The sequence below is a fragment of the Urocitellus parryii genome, chromosome 11 (genome assembly GCF_045843805.1).
Source record: "Urocitellus parryii isolate mUroPar1 chromosome 11, mUroPar1.hap1, whole genome shotgun sequence".
Classification (NCBI taxonomy): Eukaryota; Metazoa; Chordata; class Mammalia; order Rodentia; family Sciuridae; genus Urocitellus; species Urocitellus parryii.
In genome coordinates this window covers 119,543,053-119,555,714 of record NC_135541.1, presented here as the reverse complement: position 1 = coordinate 119,555,714, position 12,662 = coordinate 119,543,053, and the positions used below count along the sequence as shown (strand labels likewise).

The 12,662-nt window shown below is 43.4% G+C and overlaps 1 long non-coding RNA gene across 1 annotated transcript in view; it reads left to right on the top strand.

Annotated features, from left to right (window-relative positions):
- LOC144249213 (uncharacterized) overlaps window positions 1-10,079 on the top strand; it is a 182,149-nt gene extending 172,070 nt beyond the window's left edge. Inside the window, exon 4 of the long non-coding RNA XR_013342191.1 lies at window positions 9,345-10,079. This is a non-coding gene — a long non-coding RNA (uncharacterized LOC144249213). The remainder of the gene's footprint in view (window positions 1-9,344) is intronic.
- Window positions 10,080-12,662: the final 2,583 nt, after the last annotated feature.

Sequence of the window (12,662 nt, the reverse complement as noted above, 5' to 3'; positions counted from 1 at the left end):
GGAATTTTTAGGTGAAAAAAGAAATACATTCTCCATCTCATTGTATCATCTCAGAAACATATTTTTACCTTCTATCATATTCTCTCAAATTCTCTCCCCAGGGTTGGGAAAGGGGAAGACACTGGGACTGCCTGTCTTAGGTGATGTCACACATCCTCCTCATCCCAATGGTGGGGACTGAACTCTTCCCTGGGGCACATATAATGGTTTTGTAACTTTACAGTCTTTTGCATCTCTCACCGTCTCCTTGGGGGTACACAGCTGATTAAATCTGGCTCTCCATGCAACCTCTCCAGGCAGGGATCCCCCTCATGATTAGAAAGTACTGGGGATTCCAGTTCAGAAAAGTACAACTAGTGTTTAATGAGAACTGGAAGGATTTGGATTTAGACCTCATCTTTTGCCATGGGTTCTCCCTCTTCAGAATCAGGGACCATTCTGTGATTTCAGCACTCTTCCCCCTTACAAGTGGAGCAAAATAGTGTAGTGACTAAAGTATTTGTTATTGTTTGGATCTTGAATGTCCCCCAAGGGCCCTGTGTTGAAGGATTGGTCCCAGCCTGTGGTGCTTTGGGGAGGTGGTGGAGCCCTTGGAGAGTAAGATCTAAATGTTTTAGTCAGTTAATTCACTGCTGTGTCTTAAAAACCCAACTAGAACAACTGTAGAAGAGGAAAAGTTTATTTGAGGGCTCACAGTTTCAGAGGTCTCAGTTCTTAGAAATCCAGCACCATTCCTCCAGGGAGCCTGAACATCATGGTGGAAAAGTGTGGCAGAGGGAAGCAGCTCACATGGTGATCAGGAAACAGAGAGGGTCCACTTGCCAGATACTAATATATGCCCAAAGCCACATCCCTAATTGTCTCATTTCTCCTCTGAACCTTCTGTACTGTCTCACACATGAGATTTTAGGGGACATCTCACATCCAAACCATAACACTAATGGAAGGAAGGAAGGTCACTGAGGTCATGCCTTGAAGAAGATATTGAGACTCCAGTCCCACCCCCCGCCCCCACATCTCTCTTTCTTCCCAGCTGCCATGAGGTAAATAGACCTTCCTCCTGATGTGCTTCTGCTGTGATGTATTATCCCACACAGGCCCAAAGCAACAGGGCCATGTGACCAGGGACTGAAACCATGAGCTGAAACAAACCTTTCCTCCTTTTAAGTGGAGTCCCTTTTGTCACAGTGATTGAAGGCTGACTGACAGTTTTCTACTTCAGAGTGTAGAACTTCTCCCCACTCTAGCCCTCTCCTCACATCCTGACCTTAAATTTCTGAACTCCTAGGGTGGGAGTTGCCTTCACCTGCAGTCTGCTACATGATACCTTTCCTTGTCTTAATGGACACAAGCACACACATTTTCTGACTCCCGTGATCCAGGCAATGCTTTGATTTACCAAAATCTACTGCAAATGCACTAGAACTGCTAGGTGCTAAGGGCTGGGTGCTCCCACTTGTGAAGTCCTTGCCCCGATTAATACATGAAGCCTAATTGGTGGACACTGCATGTGAGTAGCTCTTAGAGTTTTGTTCTGAAGCTGCTTCTGTGGTCGATATAGGAACAGCTCTTTTCTCCCTACCCATTACATTATTTGGAAGAAATCTAACTTTAGTGATTCAGAAGACCTGATCCTTCCAGATCCCTAAATCAGAGCTGATGCCTCCTGTCATTTGGTCTTTTTGACAAATAGTCCACTGTCTCTTCATTCTTCACAAGTAGGTTCACCAAGAACAATAATTTGGAGGTCACTCTGGTTAAGTCCAGGCCTCTGCTGTCAGATTTCATTACAGATTCTCCCATAATGCCGTGGGCAGGCTAGCAATCCCCCCATCACCTCTGGTGTCTAGAGGACAAATCCCTCCAATCCCAACACCTGGGTAGAAGCCTCTTTTTCTTTTGTTTGATGTGTGGTCAGAAACCCAACTGGAAATATGTCTATCAACATCACCAGGGAGAATCCTTCCAGGTGTTGACTGCAGAGGATGATGCATCTGTGGTTTAAGGTGACGAGTCTCCTTCAGCGGAGTTCTAAGGTTGCATGGTAGTGGACCCCACTGCAGCAACTTCCAGACTTTGGCCAGCTGTTTCATCAAGCAAAGCAGCTTGGAGGTCCAGTATTGACCTCCATTCTTCTTCCTGGAAAGCTCCTAGTTTCTCAAGGAATTGTGCTTCCTTTGGAAAAACAATTTGCACCTAATAGTTTCATGGGTTATTCTTAGAATTTAGTCATTCATGTATGCTCACAGGAGAGTATTTCAAAATAAGGAAATGAACATGTTTTATTTAACAGGTAAGAATGATGTGTGGTTTTCAATATGTAGATGTGGGATTTATGGATCTCCACTGGTTATCTTGCACTGGGTTTCACCAATGTTAGAGATGGTTTTGGCAGCAAGAGTAGGAGCATTGCTAATCTAAGCAACCTGCTTATGTGACTTATGTTTTTAAGTCCTGCTTGAACCTGCTCCTGAGATAAAACTCTGGTCCCATCTTACTACATGTGAGAATGACTATGAAAGAAGTAGGCCAGATTTCAGTACATTTAAAGTTGTGACCAAAAGTTGGTTTTTGTCAAGATTACTAGGATCTCAAACAGGGGATATAATGTATAACTCTGCCAAAGTTCAAGGTAGCTATTACAAGAACTAAATGTATTTACTCTTGTTAATTTTATTTTGTAGTTTTCTAATAAATGGTCTAAAGATTGCCTGTTAATGTTTTGCAGAGGTACTGCTTTAAGAACACACAGCCTGGGTTAATTTAAGATAATGAGTTATCACCTACAGGATAGAGAGATAGACATTAAAGCCCAGTACTCTTAATATAAGGCTGTTGAAATTTATTTGCTGGATGTTTAAGATTAAGTTTTAAAATTAATGTTAAATTAAAAGGGCCAAGAAAACCAATATTTGGCTCTTGCCCTCTGAGTCAGTATGAATCCAGGGAACAGGGGACATCTCCAAAGAGCTTTGCAACTCTGGGCCACATAACCTCCCAATCAGGGAGATTAATGAGACCGCTGGAGGACAGAAAGCCAATCAGTGCATTTGCTATGAAGAGGAGGGTCATCAAAGAAGGGAGATATCCCTGATGCTTCCAATGGAAGCCACATGGTTAAGCAAGGCCTGGACCCATCCTAGCACAAATGGCACTAGCAGAACTGAGAAGCTGCTGTAAAGTTCCCCCAGGACTCCCAGGGAAACTCAGCTGACTGTTAACAATAGATAGAAACAAAAGTCAGTTTGACTTACTTCATCTTAAACACTTAGCAAAGACAGTTAAAACCAAAACACAGCTATTACTGGGCATTTTAAATAATAATAATAGTTAAATGTAACTTGTAGTGAGCCGTTTCTGTGTACTGTGGCCGCCATTACAAGATGGCGCTGATAAGCGCCGTGGCCTGTGATAAACAACTCCTTATTTTGGGAGAGTTGGCACGTAGCTGTAAAACACCCTATGAGAAAGATCCACGTGGCAGTTGTGCATTGGGGCTTTATCTGCTTTATTAAGGCTGGGGCACGTAGCAGGAGTAGTAGTAGTAGGAGTAATAGTAGAAGTAGTAGTAGGAGTAGCAGTAGAAGTAGCAGTAGGAGTAGTAGTAGAAGCTAAAAGACATGTCAATACAAAGGCCTGAATAAACAGCTGAAAGAAGAAAAAGTATCAAGGACCTGAATAAACTGCTGAGAGAAGATTCCTGAGTTGCATCTTCCTTGCGGGCAAGGGGTCGCGACAAGTGGTGCCGAGACCCGGGAACCAGAACTTTCAGTCAGTCAGGGGTGGTGCACCGGTTAGTCCCAGGTAAGTGGGATCTGCGATCAAAGCAGGGATAGTCCCAGTAAGTGGGATCCGCGTCCAAAGCGGGGTCAGCTCCTCTACAAAGAAAGAGAGAGCCTCATATTTATTGCAGCTGCACTGTGTACTTTCACTTTTGTTTTCTGTGTTTCTTTTGTTGTGTCATTTCGCTTTTGTTTTTTGTGTTTCTTTTGTTGTTGTGTCCTCTGTAGATAAAGAGAGAGCGGGGAAAAAATAAATAAATAAATAAGACGCTCCTCTGTAGATAAAGAGAGAGCGGGGTTTTGTATTTTCACTTTCTTTATACTGCTTGGAACAGTTTGGGTGCTACTCCCTCAAGTCCAATTTTGCTGGCCTTGGACGGGTTACTGCGTTCTAAGGGACTTAAAGTGAAGCAGTGCACATTACAGAGGTTTTTAGAAGAGACTGACTCTGTAGCTCTTTGGTTTGTTTTTTCAGGGAGTCTGACGATTCCTAGCTGGGACAAATTAGGGAAGGACCTGGATTTCGCTCGTGAGCAGGGTATCTTGAAGGATGGTGTTATACTACTTTGGAAGTTAATTAGAGGATGTATAATGGATGGTAAATGTCAGAAAGCTGTGAGCAAGGGTCAGGCCGTTCTTGAGCAATTGCATGAAGAAAAATCGGAGGGGTCACATAGCGAGGTAGCAGAAAGTATTAGGAGTAAGAGTGGTGAAAAGATAAGGGAGTCTGAAGTTAAACAGAGGAGAAGACTCTATCCGGACTTGACTGAGTTAAAAACTCCCAAGGACACAAGTAGCTCGGACAGTTCTGAGGAATTAGATCCACCCTAGCTGCTCTCAACCCCGCCTTCTCATCTTCCCCCTCCCTATCAGGCCCACAGAAAAGTCTTAATTGACCTTCTCCAGAATATTCACCATGGCTTATTTTAGGACTTTCAGCAAAAGAATCTCTACAAAAAGGTTTAATGTAGATAAACTTCCTATTTTCATGTTGCCCTGTTTTATTTGGCTACTGTCTGAAAAAATCAGCATTCCAGGCACTGGACACTCCCTTACTAGTTTTTCACAAAAATTTGTAAGCAAGGCCTCTGGTCTTGAGCTGGGCTTCACAGTGCTGACTACATTTCTAAGATAAGGGAGTTACTAACTGGGCTCCATGGTAACAGCTGGCAGGAAAAAGAACTGGAAAGGGAGATAGAGGAACTGGAGGGTCAATTGGAAAAGTCAAGATTTAAAGCACCTACGGCCCTGATGCTGTCACGCTCCCTCCTTATAACCCCGATTGGGACAAGGACAACCCCAGAAGGCTGGGGGATGTTCAGTGGCAGCCTAAGACGGCCCAAACTTCCCAGTAATTGAAAACTTGGATGCCGATGGACAGCCGGCCAGAGTACATGTTCCTTTAGCCTTTAAGGATATTAAACAACTAAAGGAGGCAGTTACTAATTACGGATCCCATGCCCCCTTTACATTGACTCTCTTCGAGTCTTTCTCTGCCAATCAGCTGACACCTAGTGACTGGCAACAGCTTTGCATGGCTGTGTTGTCTGGAGGGGATTTTTTGTTGTGGAAAAGTGAAAATCAAGAGAGGTGTCGCGAGCTAGCCCGAGTCAATCAGGACGCTGGCTTCCCACGGCATAACCTTGAAATGTTAACAGGCTTGGGACAATATGCTATCATAAATCAACAAATTAATTCTAATCCTGGGGTCTATGCTCAGATAGCTACAGCAGCCATTTAGGCTTGGAAGGCTCTACCTATTTCAAATGCTAAAACAAAAATTTCAAAAATTGCTCAAGGACCCTCTGAGCCTTATTCTGACTTCCTTGCCTGATTGATACAGGTAGCAGAAAAAATATTCCCTAACTTGGAACAAGCCATGCCGGTCATTAAGCAATTGGCTCTTAAATATGCAAATTCCTATTGCCAAAATGCCATTAAATCTACCAGAGCAAAGAGTGTTGATGACATGATTCGAGCTTGTAAGGATATTGATGGAGCTCATATTACAGGACAGGTTCTGGCCGCTGCCCTCAAAACGGAAACAGGGGCCCGGCCCGGGCCCCGGAAGCCTAGGTGTATGGGGCAATCCAGGGACGGAATGGTACCCCGGGGAGTGGGCGACTTCGTCACCTCCCAGGGACCAACCCCTTTCTATCTGTAGACTCCCTAGGGGAATGCCAGGAAGTACAGGATGTACAACTGCAACCGCAGGTCGCAGAGACAGAACAAGCTGCTACCGCAGTAAGATCTTGGCCAGGCGGGGGAAAATGCAGACAAAATCAAACAAAATACAATCGGCTAAGAAAACTTGGAGAACTTACTTTTGCCCTGAAAATGGGCACCAGACTCCATGTTGTTTGCATCACCATGGTAACCATGGGGTGCCTGGCCGACATAGCTGCTTCCTGGTCCCACCTCCCACACTTTTGCGGGCTTCTGATTGGTTCTTCCACAGTCACTCAGACAGGACTTCTGGTCCCGCTTTCCAGCCACTAACCTGTACTGCTGTGTTTCAGGTTTCTACCGGAGCTGCTCAGAGCCTGTATTTTTTTTACAACAAAATGCCTACCTGTAAATGCTAATGAAAGATATCTTTTTCAGACAAAATTTAATTCCACAGGTTTCTATGTTACAGTCCTAAAGTTAAGCTAGTTCTAAGTTAAATAACCTGACTTTTTCTCTATAGTTGTGTTACTGAATAATGTTCTATTGATGAGAGATATCAAATATGCTTCTTTATATTTTACTTTTAATTTTGAAGGTTATGAGGATGCATTTGCTCGCCACAGGAACAAGCCGGCAAAGTTCCTGTGATGACCAAAAAATCCTTATTTTCATTGCTAACTATAAAAATAAAAATGTATACTCAAGGATCTTATTTCAGTTACATCAAGTGACGTCACATAGAAGAGTGCACTCCTAGTTAAAAATAAATTTAAATGGATCCAAATATTTTAAGACCACGTGGTTACATAAAGTTAATACAATTATAAGTCATGTTCTTATTCTTAATATATATATATATATATATATTTTGATATTTAGATAACCTATATTTGTTAATCTATAAATTAATTAGTACATGCCTAATTAATTAGTTAATATATATTTGCCTAATTGTTTTTCTTCAACAGAAAACCCATAATTTATGTTTTATATTTACATTTATCAGATACTCTGCCTTTTCAGTTACAGATATTTGAGATAAATGTGTTTACTATAAATTTGCTTTTCAGTAAAAATACAATCAAGTAATTTCTAAATCTCAAAGTAGAATTAATCAACACATTTTATCTGGGATTTTGGCTGCTAATCAAAGGATAGAGTTACTTCAAGTTCAAGTTGAGGAATTGTCTGACCTAGTACATTTGGGTTGTATTGATCAAGGAGCACATTTATGTATAACCTCTGTCAGATTTTATGATTCCAGAAATGCCTCATGCATCATTGGAGAGTATCTATGCGGAACCTGGTCCATGGAAGCAGAAAACTTGATCCAGTCTCAACTAACTCAGATTGCTGTTTTGAATAGCACCCATGTCGATCCAGTGACCTTGAGTCAATTCACCACTTGGATATTTTGGATATCTTCTGCCTTTTCCTTTTTTAAGGAGTGGGTGGGAGTAGACATTTTTGGTACTATGTGTTGCTTTGGTGTGATTCTCTGCTTGTGGTTTCTCTGTCGCCTCAAGGCCCGCAGTGCTCACGATAAGGCTATGATCATACAAGCTCTTGCTGCTTTAGAAAATGGCAACTCGCCACAGGTCTGGCTTGCGCATCTTAAACAGTAAACCTTTGACATGGTCGTTGCACCCCAAGTTATTATAACATTGCACTGGGATCGACATGTCCTTCTTTTGTCACTCTTCTAATGCTGGAACTTCTACCATATCTTTCCTCTGTGCATACCTCTCCTCCCTACCTTTCTGCACTAGGATCTTTACTAACTAATCTTACGGTTCAACTACACCTGCCATTTGATGGTGATGGTCATGGGTCCTGTTTATGGAGGCGGTTACCATGACAGTGTCCTGTTGGCCACAACACGCTGAGCTGATCTTGTAGTACCCAGTGACGGGCAACTTCCACGCTTGCACTGCAACCTAAGACAGGGGAATGGGGCTTCCCCAGAGACGGGTAAGCAGTGCAGGGGCGGTGGACGACCTAAGACAGGGGCTACTTGATTCCCTTTGACATGCAATAAACAAAAGAGGGGAACTTGCTGATAGCAGGCCTTCCCTGGCCCCCGGGGCCCAGCCCCCAATTCCTTGTTCTGCATGTAGAAGTGGCCAGCTCACTAGGCCTCCTGTTTATCCGCCTGAGATTCCACGGGAACGTCTTGGCCTTTATCTAACAATGGCAGATGTCACGACCGAATTTCTCCCCCTTTGTGCTGTCCGTGCCTTTCTTTCAGGGTGCTGCCAACTTGTTTGTCGTCGTTTTTCTACACAGCCACAGTTCAGCCTCAGCTGTCCCCCTTCGTCCACCATCGTCACGATACAGGATGCGAGGCAAGGCACTGCACTTGAGTGATCCTTGCAGTGGACCTCAAGGAGAGCATGTCCTATTGCATGCGGGTTGGACGTCCACGCCCCGCCCCACGAAAAAAGGCGTCGGCTGATATGGAGCCAGATCTGGGGAAGGCGCCTCCTTAGGGCTGGACCATATGCAGTCACTTCTGCACAGTGGGATAGGACCTCTACTCTCGCCTGTATTGTCTTAGTAAAACAAAAAAGGGGGAACTGTAGTGAGCCGTTTCTGTGTACTGTGGCCGCCATTACAAGATGGCGCTGATAAGCGCCGTGGCCTGTGATAAACAACTCCTTATTTTGGGAGAGTTGGCACGTAGCTGTAAAACACCCTATGAGAAAGATCCACGTGGCAGTTGTGCATTGGGGCTTTATCTGCTTTATTAAGGCTGGGGCACGTAGCAGGAGTAGTAGTAGTAGGAGTATTAGTAGAAGTAGTAGTAGGAGTAGCAGTAGAAGTAGCAGTAGGAGTAGTAGTAGAAGCTAAAAGACATGTCAATACAAAGGCCTGAATAAACAGCTGAAAGAAGAAAAAGTATCAAGGACCTGAATAAACTGCTGAGAGAAGATTCCTGAGTTGCGTCTTCCTTGCGGGCAAGGGGTCGCGACAGTAACTTCCAAGAATAAGTAAACTAGAGGCTGCAAAAGAGATTTTCAGACAAAAATGCCTGATAACTATTAATAGAAACTGCCAGAGTAGTTTTTAGTTTGAGGCCTACAGATATTCCTAACCTACACAGGTAGGCATGGTGTTTGCTAGTATGAGTATCCAGCCCTAAGTAACAGAATTAAAGGTTTCTCTATTAGACACAGAGGTCATACTAGTAAAAGGATTTTGCAAGATCAGATGACATTAAATTATTAAACTGTATCTTAAGGGAAGGACATCTGTAACCCTAAAAGTTAAGTGTTATGTTTACAGTCCTGATAACTGGGGATGTTAAAGCCTGGTGAGGGAACTTATGTATAGTGACATATTCCAGCTGTTGCAACACTTATTCAGTACTCATGGTTTTTGTTTCTCTCATAGAAGCACCCATCCCCAGAAGACAACCTGTTTTTCCCCAACCAGACCTCAAATGGAACTGACTTCTAAAAGGGAACTCATGTCCCCCATGTCATCATCCCCAATTCGTCCATCATCCCCCATGTCATGGAGCCCCCTCGTGTTCGACACCCCTTTTCAGCTCTGAAGCAGCCAGAACAAGCCATCGCCCCTTCTCACCCCTTCTCCTTACAGCAATAAAGTTTCTAAAATTAGGGGGAAATATAACCAGAAATGGATAGGCAGTGTAGATAGGTAAATTGAGTCAGGTTGGATCTAGAAGGCCAATTTTGAGTGAGTCTGGGAAGTTGAAGACTGTCCCCTGAGGATTACTATTTACCAAGATGTAGAGCCTGCCCAAATAGGCCCCCAACTGAGGAAACCATGATTGGTTCCCAAGTTTCCAGACAAAGGGGGGAATGAAAAACCAGCCTCTACCTCAGAGCAAAGCCTGTCCAAGGAAGGGACATGACCTTATTCCTTGGAAAAACCCACAGAGCACTCGTAAGCACATTCCCACCCTGCTAAGTTATTTATCTACAAATAACAGGAGAGATCTGCTGCACCAGGTGTCCCTGACTCAGTCAGGCTAGGTGAGGATCCATAGCAGCCCCCTAGCAGCCACCAATCAGCATGAGACAGGGAAATACCTTGGATGCCAGATAACCCTCCCAGTGGTTTATGGTGGTTGATAACAAGTTGGTAAACCATGTAGTTCAGCAGTACTGATTGGCTCAAACCAATCAGTTCAAACGAATACCCCTTTTGTACTGACCAATCACCCCTACCCAACTTGTTCCTGCCAGTGAATGTGCTAATCATGTTTTAGAGTTGTTATTTGATTTTCCCGTGGTATGTGATGATTTGCTATGATGTATGTGAAGTCCCTGCCCTCTCCAAAGAATGTATAAAACTGCTGCAAACCCTGGGCTCAGGGCCTCTCAGCATCACCAGTTGCTTTGTGTGCATGGAGGACTGAGCTAGCTCACAATAAACACCTCTTTGCTGCTTACATGGATCTTGGTTTCTGGTGGTCTTTTGGGGGTTACAAATTCGAGCATAACACCTGATTTTCACCGATATGACTTTACAAAATCTTGCAAGTCTTAAAGTGTGAAAACTTCTCCATTTTTTTTTTACTTTCTAATTGGCCTCTGGGACACAGAGGACCTAGTTATCCTGAAGGGATGAGGGATAAGAGAGAGGAAGCATGAGGGGAATTGCTGTCTTCCTTCACCAGAACTCACAGGAAATGAAGTTATTACCAACTGGGAAGGCAGGATTCCTTTTCCAGTTGGATGTAGGAGCACTTTGGTTGGCAAGGGAGGTCCTGGTTCTCAGGGTCCAGTTCTTACCCAATGAGTGTGCTGCTCTTTAAAACAAGATAATTGAAAAGGCTGAGAATTCAACCTACTTTGAAATTCAGCAACCTGCAGGATCTGACTCAATCTGATTTTTGGCTGTGGGAACTCAGCGATTATTTTGTAGTAGACAGAGAAAGCTTCTGCTTGTCTGATCACTCATGAAACTGAGAATTTTTAACATTGAGCTTATCTCCAGTACAATCAGAAGCATCTAGGACAGCCCATAAACCTTATAGTCCTTATGTTTCCTCCCTATAATTTTCTATCACAAGAGTCATTCAATATGTCTGCATCTTACCTTCAATATACACTTTGTTCCAGGTAACTCTAGATGATCATTTAGAGCTGGGTACTATGAACTACCAGCATCTCACCATATAATAGTAATATTTGTTAGATGACTCAGATTAATATCTATTATACAGAAATATGATATAATTTTTAAATAAATTAAATAAAATCAGATCCTTCAAAGTCATCTAGATAGAAAATTCCTTATCCAATTTTCCTTTAAGGCTTTTGTGAGCAACTATTTTATATCATCTTGTAAAAAATAGTCAAAATATCTAGCAGAGGGCTGGGGATATAGCTCAGTTGATAGAGTGCTTGCCTTGCATACACAATGCCCTGGGTTTGATCCACAGCACCACACACACACACAAAAAAAAAAAAATTAGCAGAGACAGCATTTTTATAACTACTCAAAGGAGAAAAAGTATACTAAAAAATGTATTTTTAGGGGCTGGGAGTATAGCTCAATTTGTAGAGTGCTTGTCTTCCATGCACAAAGCCCTGGGTTCAATCCCCAACACCACAAAAGAAAAAACATACTTGTAGGGGGTGGTAGGGGCTGAGGAGTTCACCTGTAATCCCAGCAGCTGGGAAGGCTGCCAGGAAAATTGTGAGTTCAAAGCCAGCCTCAGCAAGAGCCAGGTGCTAAGCAACTCCATGAGACCCTGCCTCTAAAATACAGAACAGAGCTGGGGGTGTGGCTCAGTGGTCCAGTGCTCCTGAGTTCAATCCCTGATACAAAAAAAAAGTACTGGGGATGTGGTTCAGGAGGTAAATGCCCCTGAGTTGAGTCCCAGGTACCAAAAAAAAAGTAGTTTTGTGTTTTTCATCCTCTTCAGGATAGTGATACTGCTGGTGATTGGTGACAAGTCTGTCCTCCCCACATGTTGAAGTTTGAACTTTGGAGAAGCACACTCAGGCAAGTGTATGAAGCAGGTTTATTTAAAAAGGGGTTGTTATACCAGATTCGTGGGACCCCAATAGACTCCAGGAGCTGAATCCGGTTCAATCACACAAGAGTCTTTATTACAAGCTGGAGCCTGGACTCACAATCATTTCCATCGAATAGTTCCTGAGGAGTGAGTCCTGGACCTTAGTTCAGTGAGATCTTATAGGTTTTTGGGGATATTCTATGCATCACAACATCACACAGCAAATCATTTCATACCTCAGGAAAATCAAACAATAACTCTTAACATTGATTAGCACATTCATTGGCAGGAAATAGTCAGGTAAGGGTGATTGGTGAGTTCAAGTGGTTGATATGTTTGAACTGAGTGGTTTAGGCTGTGAGGGAGAGTGTATATGCTAAACTGCAGGGTATCCTAATTATGTTATCAATCTTGGAAAATACTAGGATGGCCACTTGCATTCCACATATCTTCCTCTCTCAAGCAGAAGGTCAAAACTTAGGCCTCAAGCATTCTCTGGTCTTTCCAGAAACTTGCATTGCTGAGTCAAGGACCTCTGGCCCTGCAGTCAGGGATATCTGGCTCCCCAGGCCCTTCTTATTATTCATGAACAAATGGCTCAGCAGGGTGGCTATGTGCCTAGGAACACTCTGTGGGTCACCTCAGGTTCTCAGGGTAACATAGACTTCTCCCGGGAGGAGAAGGGGGCCATGGCTGGTGTCCTGGTATCCCCAGAA